At 41.8% G+C, this 16,646-nt stretch overlaps 1 protein-coding gene across 2 annotated transcripts in view; it reads left to right on the top strand.

The window, feature by feature from the left end:
- LOC129468325 (protein FAM228B) overlaps positions 1-16,646 on the top strand; it is a 127,519-nt gene that overhangs the window by 16,116 nt on the left and 94,757 nt on the right. The window lies entirely within an intron of this gene.

The following is a 16,646-nucleotide window of genomic DNA, read 5'->3' as shown; positions in this document are numbered from 1 at the left end:
GAAAGGAATAGCATCAACATCACCAAAAAGTTCATCTACACCAAAACCCCATCTATAGGTCACCAACATCAAAGACCAAAGGTAGATAAAACCACAAAGATGGGGAGAAACCAGAGCAGAAAAGCTGAAAATTCTAAAAATCAGAGTGCCTCTTCTCCTCCAAAGGATCGCAGCTCCTTGCCAGCAAAGAAACAAAACTGGATGGAGAATGACTTTGACGAGTTGACAGAAGTAGGCTTCAGAAGGTTGGTAACAACAAACTTCTCTGAGCTAAAGGAGGATGTTCGAACCCATCGCAAGGAAGTAAAACCCTTGAAAAAAGATTAGATGAATGGCTAACTGGAATAAACAGTGTAGAGAAGACCTTAAATGACCTGATGGAACTGAAAACCATGGCACAAGAATTTCGTGACACATGCACAACCTTCAATAGCCAATTCGATCAAGTGGAAGAAAGGGTGTCAGTGATTGAAGATCAAATTAATGAAATAAAGCAATAAGACAAGGTTAGAGAAAAAAGAGTAAAAAGACATGAACAAAGCTTCCAAGAAAAATGGGTCTACGTGAAAAGACCAAATCTATGTTTGATTGGTGTACCTGAAAGTGATGGTGAGAATGGAACCAACTTGGAAAACACTCTTCAGGATATTATCCAGGAGAACTTCCCCAACCTAGCAAGGCAGGCCAACATTCAAATTCAGAAAATACAGAGAACACCACAAAGATACTCCTTTAGAAGAGCAACCCCAAGACACATAATTGTCAGATTCACCAAGAGTGAAATGAAGGAAAAAGTGTTAAGGGCAGCCAAAGAGAAAGGTTGAGTTATCCACAAAAGGACGCCCATCAGACTAACAGCAGATCTCTCTGCAGAAACCCTACAAAAAGAGAGTGGGGGCCAATATTCAACATTCTTAAAGAAAAGAATTTTCAACCCAGAATTTCATATCCAGCCAAACTAAGCTTCATAAGTGAAGGAAAAATAAAATCCTTTCAGACAAGCAAATGCTGAGAGACTTTGTCACCACCAGGCCTGCCTAACAAGAGCTCTTAAAGGAAGCACTAAACATGGAAAGGAACAACCAGTACCAGCCACTGCAAAAACATGCCAGATTGTAGACCATCAATGCTATGAAGAAACTGCATGAATTAACGGGCAAAATAACCAGTGAACATCATAATGACAGGATCAAATTCACACACAACAATATTAACCTTAAATGTAAATGGGCTAAATGCCCCAATTAAAAGACACAGACTGGCAAATTGGATAAAGAGTCAAGACCCATCAATGTGCTGTATTCAGGAGACCCATCTCATGTGCAAAGACGCACATAGGCTAAAATAAAGGGATGGAGAAAGATATACCAAGCAAATGGAAAGCAAAAAAAAAAGCAAGGGTTGCAATCCTAGTCTCTGATAAAACAGACTTTAAACCAACAAAGATCAAAAGAGACAAAGAAGGCCATTACATAATGGTAAAGGGATCAGTTCAACAAGAAGTGCTAACTATCTTAAATATAAATGCACCCAATACAGGAGCACCCAGATTCGTAAAGCAAGTCCTTAGAGACCTACAAAGAGACTTAGACTTGCACACAATAATAATGGGAGACTTTAACACCCCACTGTCAATATTAGACAGATCAACGAGACAGAAGGTTAACAAGGATATCCAGGACTTGAACTCAGCTCTGCAACAAGCAGACCTAATAGACATCTACATAACTCTCCACCCCAAATCAACAGAATATACATTCTTCTCAGCATTACATCACACTTATTCTAAAATTCACCACATAATCGGAAGTAAAGCACTCCTCAGCAAATGTAGAAGAACAGAAATCACAGCAAACTATCTCTCAGACCACAGTGCAATCAAATTAGAACTCAGGATTAAGAAACTCACTCAAATCCACACAACTACATGGAAACTGAACAACTTCCTCCTGAATGACTACTGGGTAAATAACGAAATGAAGGCAGAAATAAAGATGTTCTTCGAAACCAATGAGAACAAAGACACAACATACCAGAATCTCTGGGACATGTTTAAAGCAGTGTGTAGAGGGAAATTTATAGCACTAAATGCCCACAAGAGAAAGCAGGAAAGATCTAAAATTGACACCCTAACATCACAATTAAAAGAACTAAAGAAGCAAGAGCAAACAAATTCAGAAGCTAGCAGAAGGCAAGAAATAACTGAGTTCAAAGCAGAGATGAGAGAGATAGAGACACAAAAACGCTTCAAAAAAATCAATGAATCCAGAAGCTGGTTTTTTGAAAAGATCAACAAAATTGATAGACTGCTAGCAAGACTAATTAAGAAGAAAAGATAGAAGAATCAAATAGATGCAATAAAAAATGATAAAGGGGATATCACCACCAATCCCATAGAAATACAAACTACCATCAGAGAATACTATAAACACCTCTATGCAAATAAACTAGAAAATCTAGAAGAAATGGGTAAATTCCTGGAAACATACACCCTTCCACAACTAAACCAGGAAGAAGTTGAATCTCTGAATAGACCAATAACAGGCTCTGAAATTGAGGCAATAATTAATAGCCTACCAACCAAAAAAAGTCCAGGACCAGATAGATTCACAGCCGAATTCTACCAGAGGTGTATACAAAGAGGAGCTGGTACCATTCCTTCTGAAACTATTCCAATCAATAGAAAAAGAGGGAATCCTCCCTAACTCATTTTATGAGGCCAACATCATTCTGATACCAAAGCCTGGCAGAGACACAACAAAAAAAAGAGAATTTTAGACCAATATCCCTGATGAACATCAATGCGAAAATCCTCAATAAAATACTGGCAAACCAAATCCAGCAGCACATCAAAACGCTTATCCACCACGATCAAGTTGGCTTCATCCCTGGGATGCGAGGCTGGTTCAACATACACAAATCAATAAACGTAATTCATCACATAAAGAGAACCAATGACAAAAACCATATGATTATCTCAATAGATGCAGAAAAGGCCTTCAACAAAATTCAACAGCACTTCATGCTAAAAACTCTCAATAAACTAGATATTGATGGAGCATATCTCAAAATAATAAGAGCTATTTATGACAAACCCACAGCCAATATCATACTGAATGGGGAAAAACTGGAAGCATTCCCTTTGAAAACTGGCATAAGACAAGGATGCCACTCCCACTCAACATAGTGTTGGAAGTTCTGGCCAGGGCAATCAGGCAAGAGAAGGAAATAAAGGGTATTCAATTAGGAAATGAGGAAGTCAAATTGTCCCTGTTTGCAGATGACATGATTGTATATTTAGAAAACCCCATCATCTCAGCCCAAAATCTCCTTAAGCTGATAAGCAACTTCAGCAAAGTCTCAGGATACAAAATCAATGTGCAAAAATCACAAGCATTCCTATACACCATTAACAGACAAACAGAGAGCCAAATTATGAGTGAGCTCCCATTCACAATTGCTACAAAGAGAATAAAATACCTAGGAATCCAACTTACAAGGGATGTGTAAGTTCTCTTCAAGGAGAACTACAAACCACTGCTTAATGAAATAAAAGAGGACACAAACAAATGGAAGAATATTTCATTCTCATGGATAGGAAGAATCAATATCATGAAAATGGCCACACTGCCCAAAGTATTTATAGATTCAATGCCATCCCCATCAAGCTACCAATTACTTTCTTCACACAATTGGAAAAAACTACTTTAAAGTTCATACGGAACCAAAAAAGAACCCCCCATTGCCAAGACAATCCTAAGCAAAAAGAACAAAGCTGGAGGCATCAAGCTACCTGACTTCAAACTATACTACAAGGCTACAGTAACCAAAACAGCATGGTACTGGTACCAAAACAGATATATAGACCAATGGAACAGAAAAGAGACCTCAGAAATAACACCACACATCTACAACCATCTGATCTTTGACAAACCTGACAAAAACAAGAAATGGGGAAAGGATTCCCTATTTAATAAATGGTGCTGGGAAAACTGGCTAGCCATATGTAGAAAGCTGCAACTGGATCCCTTCCTTACTCCTTATACAAAAATTAATTCAAGATGGATTAAAGACTTAAATGTTAGACCTAAAACCATAAAAACCCTAGAAGAAAACCTAGGCAATACCACAGGACATAGGCATGGGCAAGGACTTCATGACTAAAACACCAAAAGCAATGGCAACAGAAGCCAAAATTGACAAATGGGATCTAATTAAACGAAAGAGCTTCTGCATGGCAAAAGAAACTACCATCAGAGTGAACAAGCAACCTACAGAATGGGAGAAAATTTTTGCAATCTACCCATCTGACAAAGGGCTAATATCCACAATCTACAAATAACTCAAATAAATTTACAAGAAAAAAAAAACCCCATCAAAAAGTGGGCAAAGGATATGAACAGACTCTTCCCAAAAGAAGACATCCATGCAGCCAACAGACACATGAAAAAATGCTCATCATCACTGGTCATCAGAGAAATGCAAATCAAAACCACAATGAGATACCATCTCATGCCAGTTAAAATTGCAATCATTAAAAAGTCAGGAAACAACAGATGCTGGAGAGGATGTAGAGAAATAGGAACGCTTTTTTTTTTTTTTTTTTATTATGTATATCTACTTTTATTATACTTTAGGGTTTTAGGGTACATGTGCACAATGTGCAGGTTTGTTACATATGTATCCATGTGCCATGTTGATTTCCTGCACCCATTAACTCGTCATTTAGCATTAGGTGTATCTCCTAATGCTGTCCCTCCCCCCTCCCCCCACCCCACAACAGTCCCCGGAGCGTGATGTTCCCCTTCCTGTGTCCATGAGTTCTCATTGTTCAATTCCCACCTATGAGTGAGAACATGCAGTGTTTGGTTTTTTGTCCTTGCGATAGTTTACTGAGAATGATGTTTTCCAGTTTCATCCATGTCCCTACAAAGGACACGAACTCATCATTTTTTATGGCTGCATAGTATTCCATGGTGTATATGTGCCACATTTTCTTAATCCAGTCTATCGTTGTTGGACATTTGGGTTGGTTCCAACTCTTTGCTATTGTGAATAGTGCCGCAATAAACATACGTGTGCATGTGTCTTTATAGCAGCATGATTTATAGTCCTTTGGGTATATACCCAGTAATGGGATGGCTGGGTCAAATGGTATTTCTAGTTCTAGATCCCTGAGGAATCGCCACACTGACTTCCACAATGGTTGAACTAGTTTACAGTCCCACCAACAGTGTAAAAGTGTTCCTATTTCTCCACATCCTCTCCAGCACCTGTTGTTTCCTGATTTTTTAATGATGGCCATTCTAACTGGTGTGAGATGGTATCTCACTGTGGTTTTGATTTGCATTTCTCTGATGGCCAGTGATGAGGAGCATTTCTTCATGTGTTTTTTGGCTGCATAAATGTCTTCTTTTGAGAAGTGTCTGTTCATGTCCTCTGCCCACTTTTTGATGGGGTTGTTTGTTTTTTTCTTGTAAATTTGTTTGAGTTCATTGTAGATTCTGGATATTAGCCCTTTGTCAGATGAGTAGGTTGCAAAAATTTTCTCCCATTGTGTAGGTTGCCTGTTCACTCTGATGATAGTTTCTTTTGCTGTGCAGAAGCTCTTTAGTTTAATGAGATCCCATTTGTCGATTTTGGCTTTTGTTGCCATTGCTTTTGGTGTTTTAGACATGAAGTCCTTGCCCACGCCTATGTCCTGAATGGTATTGCCTAGGTTTTCTTGTAGGATTTTAATGGTTTTAGGTCTAACATATAAGTCTTTAATCCATCTTGAATTAATTTTTGTATAAGGAGTAAGGAAGGGATCCAGTTGCAGCTTTCTACATATGGCTAGCCAGTTTTCCCAGCACCATTTATTAAATAGGGAATCCTTTCCCCATTTCTTGTTTTTGTCAGGTTTGTCAAAGATCAGATAGTTGTAGCTATGCGGCATCATTTCTGAGGGCTCTGTTCTGTTCCATTGATCTATGTCTCTGTTGTGGTACCAGTACCATGCTGTTTTGGTTACTGTAGCCTTGTAGTATAGTTTAAAGTCAGGTAGCGTGATGCCTCCAGCTTTGTTCTTTTGGCTTAGGATTGACTTGGCGATGCGGGCTCTTTTTTGGTTCCATATGAACTTTAAAGTAGTTTTTTCCAATTCTGTGAAGAAAGTCATTGGTAGCTTGATGGGGATGGCATTGAATCTATAAATTACCTTGGGCAGTATGGCCATTTTCACGATATTGATTCTCCCAACCCATGAGCATGGAATGTTCTTCCATTTGTTTGTATCCTCTTTTATTTCATTGAGCAGTTGTTTGTAGTTCTCCTTGAAGAGGTCCTTCACATCCCTTGTAAGTTGGATTCCTAGGTATTTTATTCTCTTTGAAGCAATTGTGAATGGGAGTTCACTCATGATTTGGCTCTCTGTTTGTCTGTGATTGGTGTACAAGAATGCTTGTGATTTTTGTACATTGATTTTGTATCCTGAGACTTTGCTGAAGTTGCTAATCAGCTTAAGGAGATTTTGGGCTGAGACAATGGGGTTTTCTAGATATACAATCATGTCATCTGCAAACAGGGACAATTTGACTTCCTCTTTTCCTAATTGAATACCCTTTATTTCCTTCTCCTGCCTGATTGCTCTGGCCAGAACTTCCAGCACTATGTTGAATAGGAGCGGTGAGAGAGGGCATCCCTGTCTTGTGCCAGTTTTCAGAGGGAATGCTTCCAGTTTTTGCCCATTCAGTATGATATTGGCTGTGGGTTTGTCATAGATAGCTCTTATTATTTTGAGATACGTCCCATCAATACCTAATTTATTGAGAGTTTTTAGCATGAAGGGTTGTTGAATTTTGTCAAAGGCCTTTTCTGCATCTATTGAGATAATCATGTGGTTTTTGTCTTTGGTTCTGTTTATATGCTGGATTACATTTATCGATTTGCGTATGTTGAACCAGCCTTGCATCCCAGGGATGAAGCCCACTTGATCATGGTGGATGAGCTTTTTGATGTGCTGCTGGATTCGGTTTGCCAGTATTTTATTGAGGATTTTTGCATCAATGTTCATCAAGGATATTGGTCTGAAATTCTCTTTTTTGGTTATGTCTCTGCCAGGTTTTGATATCAGGACGATGCTGGCTTCATAAAATGTGTTAGGGAGGATTCCCTCTTTTTCTATCGATTGGAATAGTTTCAGAAGGAATGGTACCAGTTCCTCCTTGTACCTCTGGTAGAATTCAGCTGTGAATCCATCAGGTCCTGGACTCTTTTTGGTTGGTAAGCTATTGATTATTGCCACAATTTCAGAACCTGTTATTGGTCTATTCAGAGATTCAACTTCTTCCTGGTTTAGTCTTGGGAGGGTGTATGTGTCGAGGAATTTATCCATTTCTTCTAGATTTTCTAGTTTATTTGCACAGAGGTGTTTGTAGTATTCTCTGATGGTAGATTGTATTTCTGTGGGATCGGTGGTGATATCCCCTTTTTCGTTTTTTATTGCATCTATTTGATTCTTCTCTCTTTTCTTCTTTATTAGTCTTGCTAGCAGTCCATCAATTTTGTTGATCTTTTCAAAAAACCAGCTCCTGGATTCATTAATTTTTTGAAGGGTTTTTTGTGTCTCTATTTCCTTCAGTTCTGCTCTGATTTTAGTTATTTCTAGCCTTCTGCTAGCTTTTGAATGTGTTTGCTCTTGCTTTTCTAGTTCTTTTAAATGTGATGTTAGGGTGTCAATTTTGGATCTTTCCTGCTTTCTCTTGTGGGCATTTAGTGCTATAAATTTCCCTCTACACACTGCTTTGAACGTGTCCCAGAGATTCTGGTATGTTGTGTCTTTGTTCTCGTTGGTTTCAAAGAACATCTTTATTTCTGCCTTCATTTCATTATGTACCCAATAGTCATTCAGGAGCAGGTTGTTCAGTTTCCATGTAGTTGAGCGGTTTTGACTGAATTTCTTAATCCTGAGTTCTAGTTTGATTGCACTGTGGTCTGAGAGACAGTTTGTTATAATCTCTGTTCTTTTACATTTGCTGAGAAGAGCTTTACTTCCAACTATGTAGTCAATTTTGGAATAGGTGTGGTGTGGTGCTGAAAAAAATGTATATTCTGTTGATTAGGGGTGGAGAGTTCTGTAGATGTCTATTAGGTCCACTTTATGTAGAGCTGAGTTCAATTCCTGGATATCCTTGTTAACTTTCTGTCTCGTTGATCTGTCTAATGCTGACAGTGGGGTGTTAAAATCTCCCATTATTATTGTGTGGGAGTTTAAGTCCCTTTGTAGGTCACTGAGGACTTGCTTTATGAATCTGGGTGCTCCTGTGTTGGGTGCATATATATTTAGGATAGTTAGCTCTTCTTGTTGAATTGATCCCTTTACCATTATGTAATGGCCTTCTTTGTCTCTTTTGATCTTTGTTGGTTTAAAGTCTATTTTATCAGAGACTAGGATTGCAACCCCTGCCTTTTTTTGTTTTCCAGTTGCTTGATAGATCTTCCTCCATCCCTTTATTTTGAGTCTATGTGTGTCTCTGCATGTGAGATGGGTTTCCTGAATACAGCACACTGATGGGTCCTGACTCCTTATCCAGTTTGCCAGTCTGTGTCTTTTGATTGGAGCATTTAGCCCATTTACATTTAACGTGAATATTGTTATGTGTGAATCTGATCCTGTCATTATGATGTTAGTTGGTTATTTTGCTCGTTAGTTGCTATAGTTTCTTCCTAGCCTCGATGGTCTTTACAATTTGGCATGTTTTTGCAGGGGCTGGTACCGGTTGTTCCTTTCCATGTTTAGTGCTTCCTTCAGGAGCTCTTTTAGGGCAGGCCTGGTGGTGACAAAATCACTCAGCGTTTGCTTGTCTGTAAAGTATTTTATTTCTCCTTCACTTATGAAGCTTAGTTTGGCGGGATAGGAAATTCTGGGTTGAAAATTCTTTTCTTTAAGAATGTTGAATATCGGCCCCCACTCTCTTCTGGCTTGTAGAGTTTCTGCTGAGAGATCAGCTGTTAGTCTGATGGGCTTCCCTTTGTGGGTAACCCGACCTTTCTCTCTGGCTGCCCTTAACATTTTTTCCTTCATTTCAACTTTGGTGAATCTGACAATTATGTGTCTTGGAGTTGCCCTTCTTGAGGAGTATCTTTGTGGCGTTCTCTGTATTTCCTGAATCTGAATGCTGGCCTGCCTTGCTAGATTGGGGAAGTTCTCCTGGATAATATCCTGCAGAGTGTTTTCCAACTTGGTTCCATTCTCCCCATCATTTTCAGGTACACCAATCAGACGTAGGTTTGGTCTTTTCACATAGTCCCAAATTTCTTGGAGGCTTTGTTCATTTCTTTTTATTCTTTTTTCTCTAAACTTCCCTTCTCTCTTCATTTCATTCATTTCATCTTCTATCAGCGATACCCTTTCTTCCAGTTGATCGCATCTGCTACTGAGGCTTCTGCATTCTTCGCGTAGTTCTCGAAACTTGGCTTTCAGCTCCATCATCTCCTTTAAGCCCTTCTCTCCATTGGTTATTCTAGTTATCCATTCTTCTAATTTTTTTTCAAAGTTTTTAACTTCTTTGCTATTGTTTTGAATTTCCTCTCGTAGCTCAGAGTAGTTTGATCGTCTGAAGCCTTCTTCTCTCAACTCATCAAAGTCATCCTCCATCCAGCTTTGTTCCGTTGCTGGTGAGGAACTGCGTTCCTTTGGAGGAGGAGAGGTGCTCTGTTTTTTAGAGTTTCCAGTTTTTTTGGTCTGTTTTTTCCCCATCTTTGTGGTTTTGTCTACTTTTTGTCTTCGATGATGGTGATGTACAGATGGGTTTTTGGTGTGGATGTCCTTTCTGTTTGTTAATTTTCCTTCTACCAGACAAGACCCTCAGCTGCAGGTCTGTTGGAGTTTACTAGACGTCCACTCCAGACCCTGTTTGGCTGGGTGTCAGCACCGGTGGCTGCAGAACAGCGGATTTTCGTGAGACCACAAATTCAGCTGTCTGATAGTTCCTCTGAAAGTTTTGTCTCAGAGGAGTACCCGGTTGAATGAGGTGTCAGTCTGTCCCTACTGGGGGGGTGCCTCCCAGTTAGGCTGCTCAGGGGTGAGGGACCCACTTTAGGAGGCAGTCGGTCCGTTCTCAGATCTCCAGCTGCGTGCTGGGAGAACAACTACTCTCTTCAAAGCTGTCAGTCAGACAGGGACATTTAAGGCTGTGGAGGTTCTCGCTGAGTTTTTGGTTGTCTGTGCCCTGCCCCCAGAGGTGGAGCCTACAGAGGCAGGCAGGCCTCCTTGAGCTGTGGTGAGCTCCACCCAGTTCGAGCTTCCTGGCTGCTTTGTTTACCTAAGCAAGCCTGGGCAATGGCGGGCGCCCCTCCCCCAGCCTCGTTGCCGCCTTGCAGCTTGATCTCAGACTGCTGTGCTAGCAATCAGCAAGACTCTGTGGGCATAGGACCCTCCGAGCCAGGTGCGGGGCACAATCTCCCAGTGAGCCGTTTTCCAGGCCCGTCGGAAAAGCGCAGTATTAGGACGGGACTGACCCGATATTCCAGGTGCCGTCTGTTTCCCCTTTCTTTGACTAGGAAAGGGAACTCCCTGACCCCTTGCGCTTCCCGAGTGAGGCAATGCCTCGCCCTGCTTCGGCTCGCGCACAGTGCGCTTCACCGACTGTCCTGAACCCACTGTTAGGCACTCCCTAGTGAGATGAAACCGGTACCTCAAGCAGAAATGCAGAAATCACCCGTCTTCTGTGTCGCTGGGGCTGGGAGCTGGAGACCGAAGCTGTTCCTATTCGGCCATCTTGGCTCCACCCTCCAAATTTCAGGAACGCTTTTACACTGTTGGTGGGAGTGTAAATTAGTTCAACCATTGTGGAAGACAGTGTGGCGATTCCTTAAGGATCTAGAACTAGAATTATCATTTGACCCAGTAATCTCATTACTGGGTATATACCCAAAGGATCATAAATCATGCTACTATAAAGACATATGCACATGTATGTTTATTGTGGCACTATTCACAATAGCAAAGACTTGAAACCAACCAAAATGTCCATCAATGATAGACTAGAATAAGAAAATGTGGCACATATATACCATGGAATACTATGCAGCCATAAAAAAGGATGAGTTCATGTCCTTTGCAGGGACATGGATGAAGGTGGAAACCATCATTCTCAGCAAACTATCACAAGGCCAGAAAACTAAATAGTGCATGTTTTCACTCATAGGTGGGAATTGTACAATGAGATCACTTGGACACAGGGTGGGGAACATCACACACCAAGGCCTGTCGGGGGGTTGGGGGCTGGTGGAGGGATAGCATTATGAGAAATACCTAATGTAAATGATGAGTTGATGGGTGCAGCAAACCTACATGGCACATGTATACCTATGTATCAAACCTGCACGTTGTGTACATGCACCCTAGAGCTTAAAGTATAATAATAAAAAAAGTTTTACAACCTTATTTTTCTTCTGCTACTCATATTTTCATTCCACTTTTTTCATTGAATCATATTCTGCTATATTTTATGCTTTACTGATCATTCTTATCTGCAGGAAAAATATGTATGTAAATTGACATTAATTTAAAGAATTATTTTCTGTGACGACAGGGCTACTATAAGTGTTAAATTTCTTTTGGATTTATTATGATGATATTATTAGTCCACAATTGATCAAAACAATATGTATTATTTTAAATAATAATTATTAAACATAAAACGTAATTGGAAATACATTCTTAATGATAGTTGGTAAGGCTGAATTTTTCCCAATAGTTATATATGTGGATGAATATTACTTATCGCTAGAATTGGACTGAGTTCGAAATTAGTTCTCTTCCCAGTTTTTATTATTTTATTTTATTTCATTATTATTTTTTAAGACAGAGTCTCGCACTGTCGCCCAGGATGGAGTGCAGTGGCGTGATCTCAGCTCACTGCAACCTCCGCCTCCCGGATTCACGCCATTCTTCCACCTCAGCCTCTTGAGTAGCTGGGACTACAAGTGCCCGCCACCATGCCTGGCTAATTTTTTGTATTTTTAGTAGAGACGGGGTTTCACCGTGTTAGCCAGGATAGTCTCTATCTCTTGACCTTGTGATCTGCCCACCTTGGCTTCCCAAAGTGCTGGGATTACAGGCGTGAGCTACCGCGCCCGGTCCCTATTTTTTATTTTTATAGACAAGCTCTGAGAAATCTAGTTTGCATAAATTAGATGGGAAAGAAATTTCATTATAGGAATGCCCGCCGATTCTTTGAATACCTCTGAATTATGTAATAAACACCATATAATGATCTATCATCAAAAGTTGTTTTCAATGCTCTATTAGCTGACAACTTAATTAGATCTTGCTTCAATTTTGTTGAAAGTAAAGACTTGGAAGCCACCCAATCTGTTACTCAGTCATAAGTGTCATTCAAGTTCTCAGTTTCTGGAATTGTACCAACAAAGCTTTCTGAAGACTTATCAAATGCTTATTAATTATATCTGCCATTTTTTCACTTAGAGGCACCTTGTTTAAATTGATATGCTCAGGAAAGATTCAGGAAGTAAAAATGTTAATTTTAATACATTTTTGCTAAATTTTTTGGATCAAATCCTTTTACCCTATCACGTTTTAAATGTATTTTCAGGCCGGGAGTGATGGCTCACGCCTGTAATTCCAGCACTTTGGAAGGCCAAGGCAGGTGGATCAGCTGAAGTTAGGAGTTTAAGACCAGTCTGGCCAACATGGCGAAACCCTGTTTCTATTAGAAATACAAAAATTAGCCAGGTATGGTGGCAGGTGCCTGTAGTCCCAGCTACTCGGGAGGCTGAGGCAGGAGAATCGCTTGAACCCTGGAGGTTGAGGTTGCAGTGAGCCGAGATCACACCATTGCACTCCACCCTGGGCAACACAGTGAGACTCTGTCTCAAAAAAGAAACCAAAGAACAAAATAAATGTATTTTCATTAACATATTGGAGCTGCAGACTTAACTCATTTATGGAAAACATCTGTGACATTCTTATTGGCAAAGGCAGTCCTCACTGTTAAACTAATCAGCCAAATCAAATTACTTTCTATCAGAAAAAGTTTCTCATTTTTTAATTCAATAATCATATTAATATGTGCCTTGTAACAATCATTTTGCTTCTGAACCTTAAGAAGTATAGACGGACAAGGCATGCAGCCTTCCTTTCCTGGATGAATTATGATACGGAAGTGTTCACTGTTTCTCACTGATACTTTTTTTGCTTTACTCTCATGGGACTCTCCTTCACATATGATGCATTTTTGAACAACGGAGGATGAAAGAGGTCATGCAATTTAAAATATTTAAAATTTTCTCTTCCTTTGGCACCTTACAGTTCTGCTCCAAGCCAGGCTCAAAGGCTCTAATGGCTGTGTGAGCATGAGCCCTTTTGTATACTGGGTGAAGGGAGGCTGGGGAGGGAGGCCAGAAAGTAGCTTTGACATCAGTCCTCAACTACAGCAGATCCTTTTCAGGAAAGTACGTATGGAAGTTGAGAACCTGGGAAAAAGGAACCCCTTAAATCCATTCATGCCTGTGGGCCCCTTCTAATGGCTTTGTGAACCATCAGGACACAAAGTTCTCTCATTTGGAGACCCCTGTTACAAAAGATCGCCTGCTTCCTGGGCACCTCCCCATATGCTGCATAGCTACCACCAAAGGGTCACTTGTGTGGGTCTCTCTGCATAGCTGGACCCAATTGGAAGTTTGTAATGAGAATTATAGGAGGCAACTGGAATGCTCTACAGAGGAGGCTCCAGACAGTTGTTGCCTTGAGGAAGTTTATGAAAAAGGCTCCCACTAGGCACCCAGCAATGCAGTGGGTGTGTTTAGAAAAGGCTGGCCGGTCAGGGGGTGAGCTGCCAAGAGGCTTCACCAGGCCTGCAGAACTTCAGAGTATCACTGTAGTCCAGGTCAGACTCCCTGCCTGTCAGTATGTGGAGCGTGGGTCTATAGCTCACAGAACTGAGTTCTCAAATCCAGAAGTCAGTGTGCTAATTTGTAAGAAGAAATTATTGGCATGGGGGCTGAACCCCAAAATCTACAGGCAAATCTATGTGGAATGTCAAATGGTAAGCCAGGACTCAAGACAAGATGGGATGATTGAGATGAATTGGGGGTGGGGCCAAGATGGTGGACTAGAGGCGGCTCATGTGTGCTGCTGTTATGGAGAAGAAACAAAAGGACTAGCAAACACTGAGCTGCAGGCCGATCATCTGAAAAACCACTTTGGGACCCATCAGGGCAGTAGAGGAACACAGAGTGCAGGAAGGAGTGAAGCCAGGCACCAGCTGTCTGGGCTCAGCATGGAGCCAGGAGAACCTCTCCAACATAGGACAGGGTGAGTGAGTGAGAGCCCTCAGGGGGATTCATGCTTTCCACAGGGACCTGTGCAAGACTGGGAATAGGAGAATCCCACTGGGCCCCACACCCACCCATTATGTTTCTAGACTGAGGCAGAGAGCCACTCAGACGTTTTACGGGGCCAACTGTTGAGTCCAAGGGGACCTCTATAAGCTTTGGGCCCCAGGGCAGACAAGCTAGCGCCATAGCCCCAGTAGAGGCTGCAGTTGCCATGCCTGGGAGCAGTAAGGTTGCTCCACCCACCCATGCTGGGCAGGACTCAACACCAGCCTCTAGCCCAGCAATCTCACTTCAGCCTGAACTTGGCCAGCCACTCCACCTACACCCACCACTGGTAGCCAGGTGGGCAACACTTGCTAGAGCTTCCAGCCCAATGGCCCTGCTTCTGTGTGAACTCAGCTAGAGGGTGCCGCTTTCTGTTGTCCTGGGAAACACCCGAACAGCAGAGTGAGTGACTCTACCTACCCCACCACTGGTAGCCAGGCGAGTAAGAACCACTAGAGCTCCTGGCCCAGCAGCTCTGCTTCTGTGTGGATTCAGCTGGTGGGTGCAGCCTCCTGTTGTCCTAGGAAGAGCACCCAGATGGCAAGGCATATGATCACACCCACCCTTGCCGCTGACAGCCAGGTGGACAATGCCTGCTAGAGCTTCTGGCCCAGCAGTCCTGCTTCTGTGTGAACTCAGCCAACAAGTGCAGCCTTCTGTTGTCCCAGGAAGCACACAGACACCAGAGCAGGCATTCCCACCAACCCCAGCCACTGGTAGCCAGGCAAACCACACCTGCCAGAGCTTCTGGCCCAGTGGCTCTACTTCTACCTGAATTTGTCAAGGGATGCAGCCTCCTGTTGCACTGGAAACACCCAAACAACAAGGCAGCCAACTGCACCCACCCACCCCCGCCTCCTGTAGCAAGATGGGCCACACCCAGCAGTTTCCAATCCAGTGGTCCTGCTTCTGCCTGAACTCTGCAGGCAGGTGCAACCTCGTATTTCCCCAGGAAGCACACAGACAGCAGATTGGAGCTGACCTGGCAAGGTTACAGCTTGTCTGCCACCTGTGGCCCTTGCCTGAGGGAGCTCCATGGACCGGAACACCCAAAAAAAGAAATGCAAGTAGGGAGACAGTAATTGGAAGGGGCTCCTCCAAGACCTAGGAGTGGACTAGAATTGAAAGCAGTTAACCAAACCCACCTTATACCGTAATCAAACCCCCAAGGGCATCAAAGAAGAAAAAAGCAAAAACAAAAAATTTCGTCCAAGGACAGCAACTTCAAAGATTGAAGGAACATCAGCCCACACAAATGAGAAAGAACTGGCACAAAAACTCTGGCAAATCAAAAAGCCAGAGTGTCTTCTTTCCTCCAAATGGCCACACTAGTTCCCCAGCAAGGGTTCTTAACTGGGCTGGAATGACTGAAATAACAGAAATAGAATTCAGAATATGGATAGGAATGAAGATCATCAAGATTCAGGAGAATTCAAAACCCAATCCAAGGAAGCTAACAATCACAATAAAACAATACAGGAGCTGACAGATGAAATAGCCTCTATAAAAAAGAACCCAACTGATCTGATACAGCTGAAAAACACACTACAAGAATTGCACATTGTAACTTCAAGTATTAACAGCAGAATAGACCAAGCTGAGTAAAGAATCCCAGAGCTTGAAGACTAGCTCTCTGAAATAACCCATTCAGACAAGAATAAAGAAAAAAGAATAAAAAAGAATGAACAAAACCTCAGAGAAATATGGGATTATGTAATGAGATCAAATCTATGACTCATGGGCATCCCTGAAAGAGACAGGGAGAAAGAAAGCAACTTGGAAAACATATTTTAGGATAATGTTCATGAAAATTTCCTGAACCTTGTTAGAGAGGCCAACATTCAAATCCAGGAAATGCAGAGAATCCCTGAGAGATATTACTCAAGACCATCCCCAAGACACATAATCATCAGATTCTCCAAAGTTTACATGAAAGAAAAAATGTCAAAGGCAGCTAGAGAGAAAGGGCAGGTTACCTACAAAGGGAACTCCATCAGGCTAACAGCAGATCTTTCAGCAGAAACCCTAAAAGCCAGAAGAGATTGGGGGCCTATATTCAACATTTTTTTTTTTTTTTTTTGAGATAGAGTTTTGCTCTGTTGCCCAGGCTGGAGTGCAGTGGCACGATCTCAGCTCACTGCAACCTCCACCTCCTGGGTTCAAGCAATTCTCCTGTCTCAGCCTCCCAAGTAGCAGGGATTACAGACACCTGCCACCATGACCGGCTAATTTTTGTATTTTTAGTAGAGACAGGGTTT

Source organism: Symphalangus syndactylus, chromosome 18, assembly GCF_028878055.3.
Source record: "Symphalangus syndactylus isolate Jambi chromosome 18, NHGRI_mSymSyn1-v2.1_pri, whole genome shotgun sequence".
NCBI lineage: Eukaryota > Metazoa > Chordata > Mammalia > Primates > Hylobatidae > Symphalangus > Symphalangus syndactylus.
The sequence above is the reverse complement of the archived record's forward strand: the minus strand, read 5'-3'. Positions and strand labels throughout refer to the sequence as shown.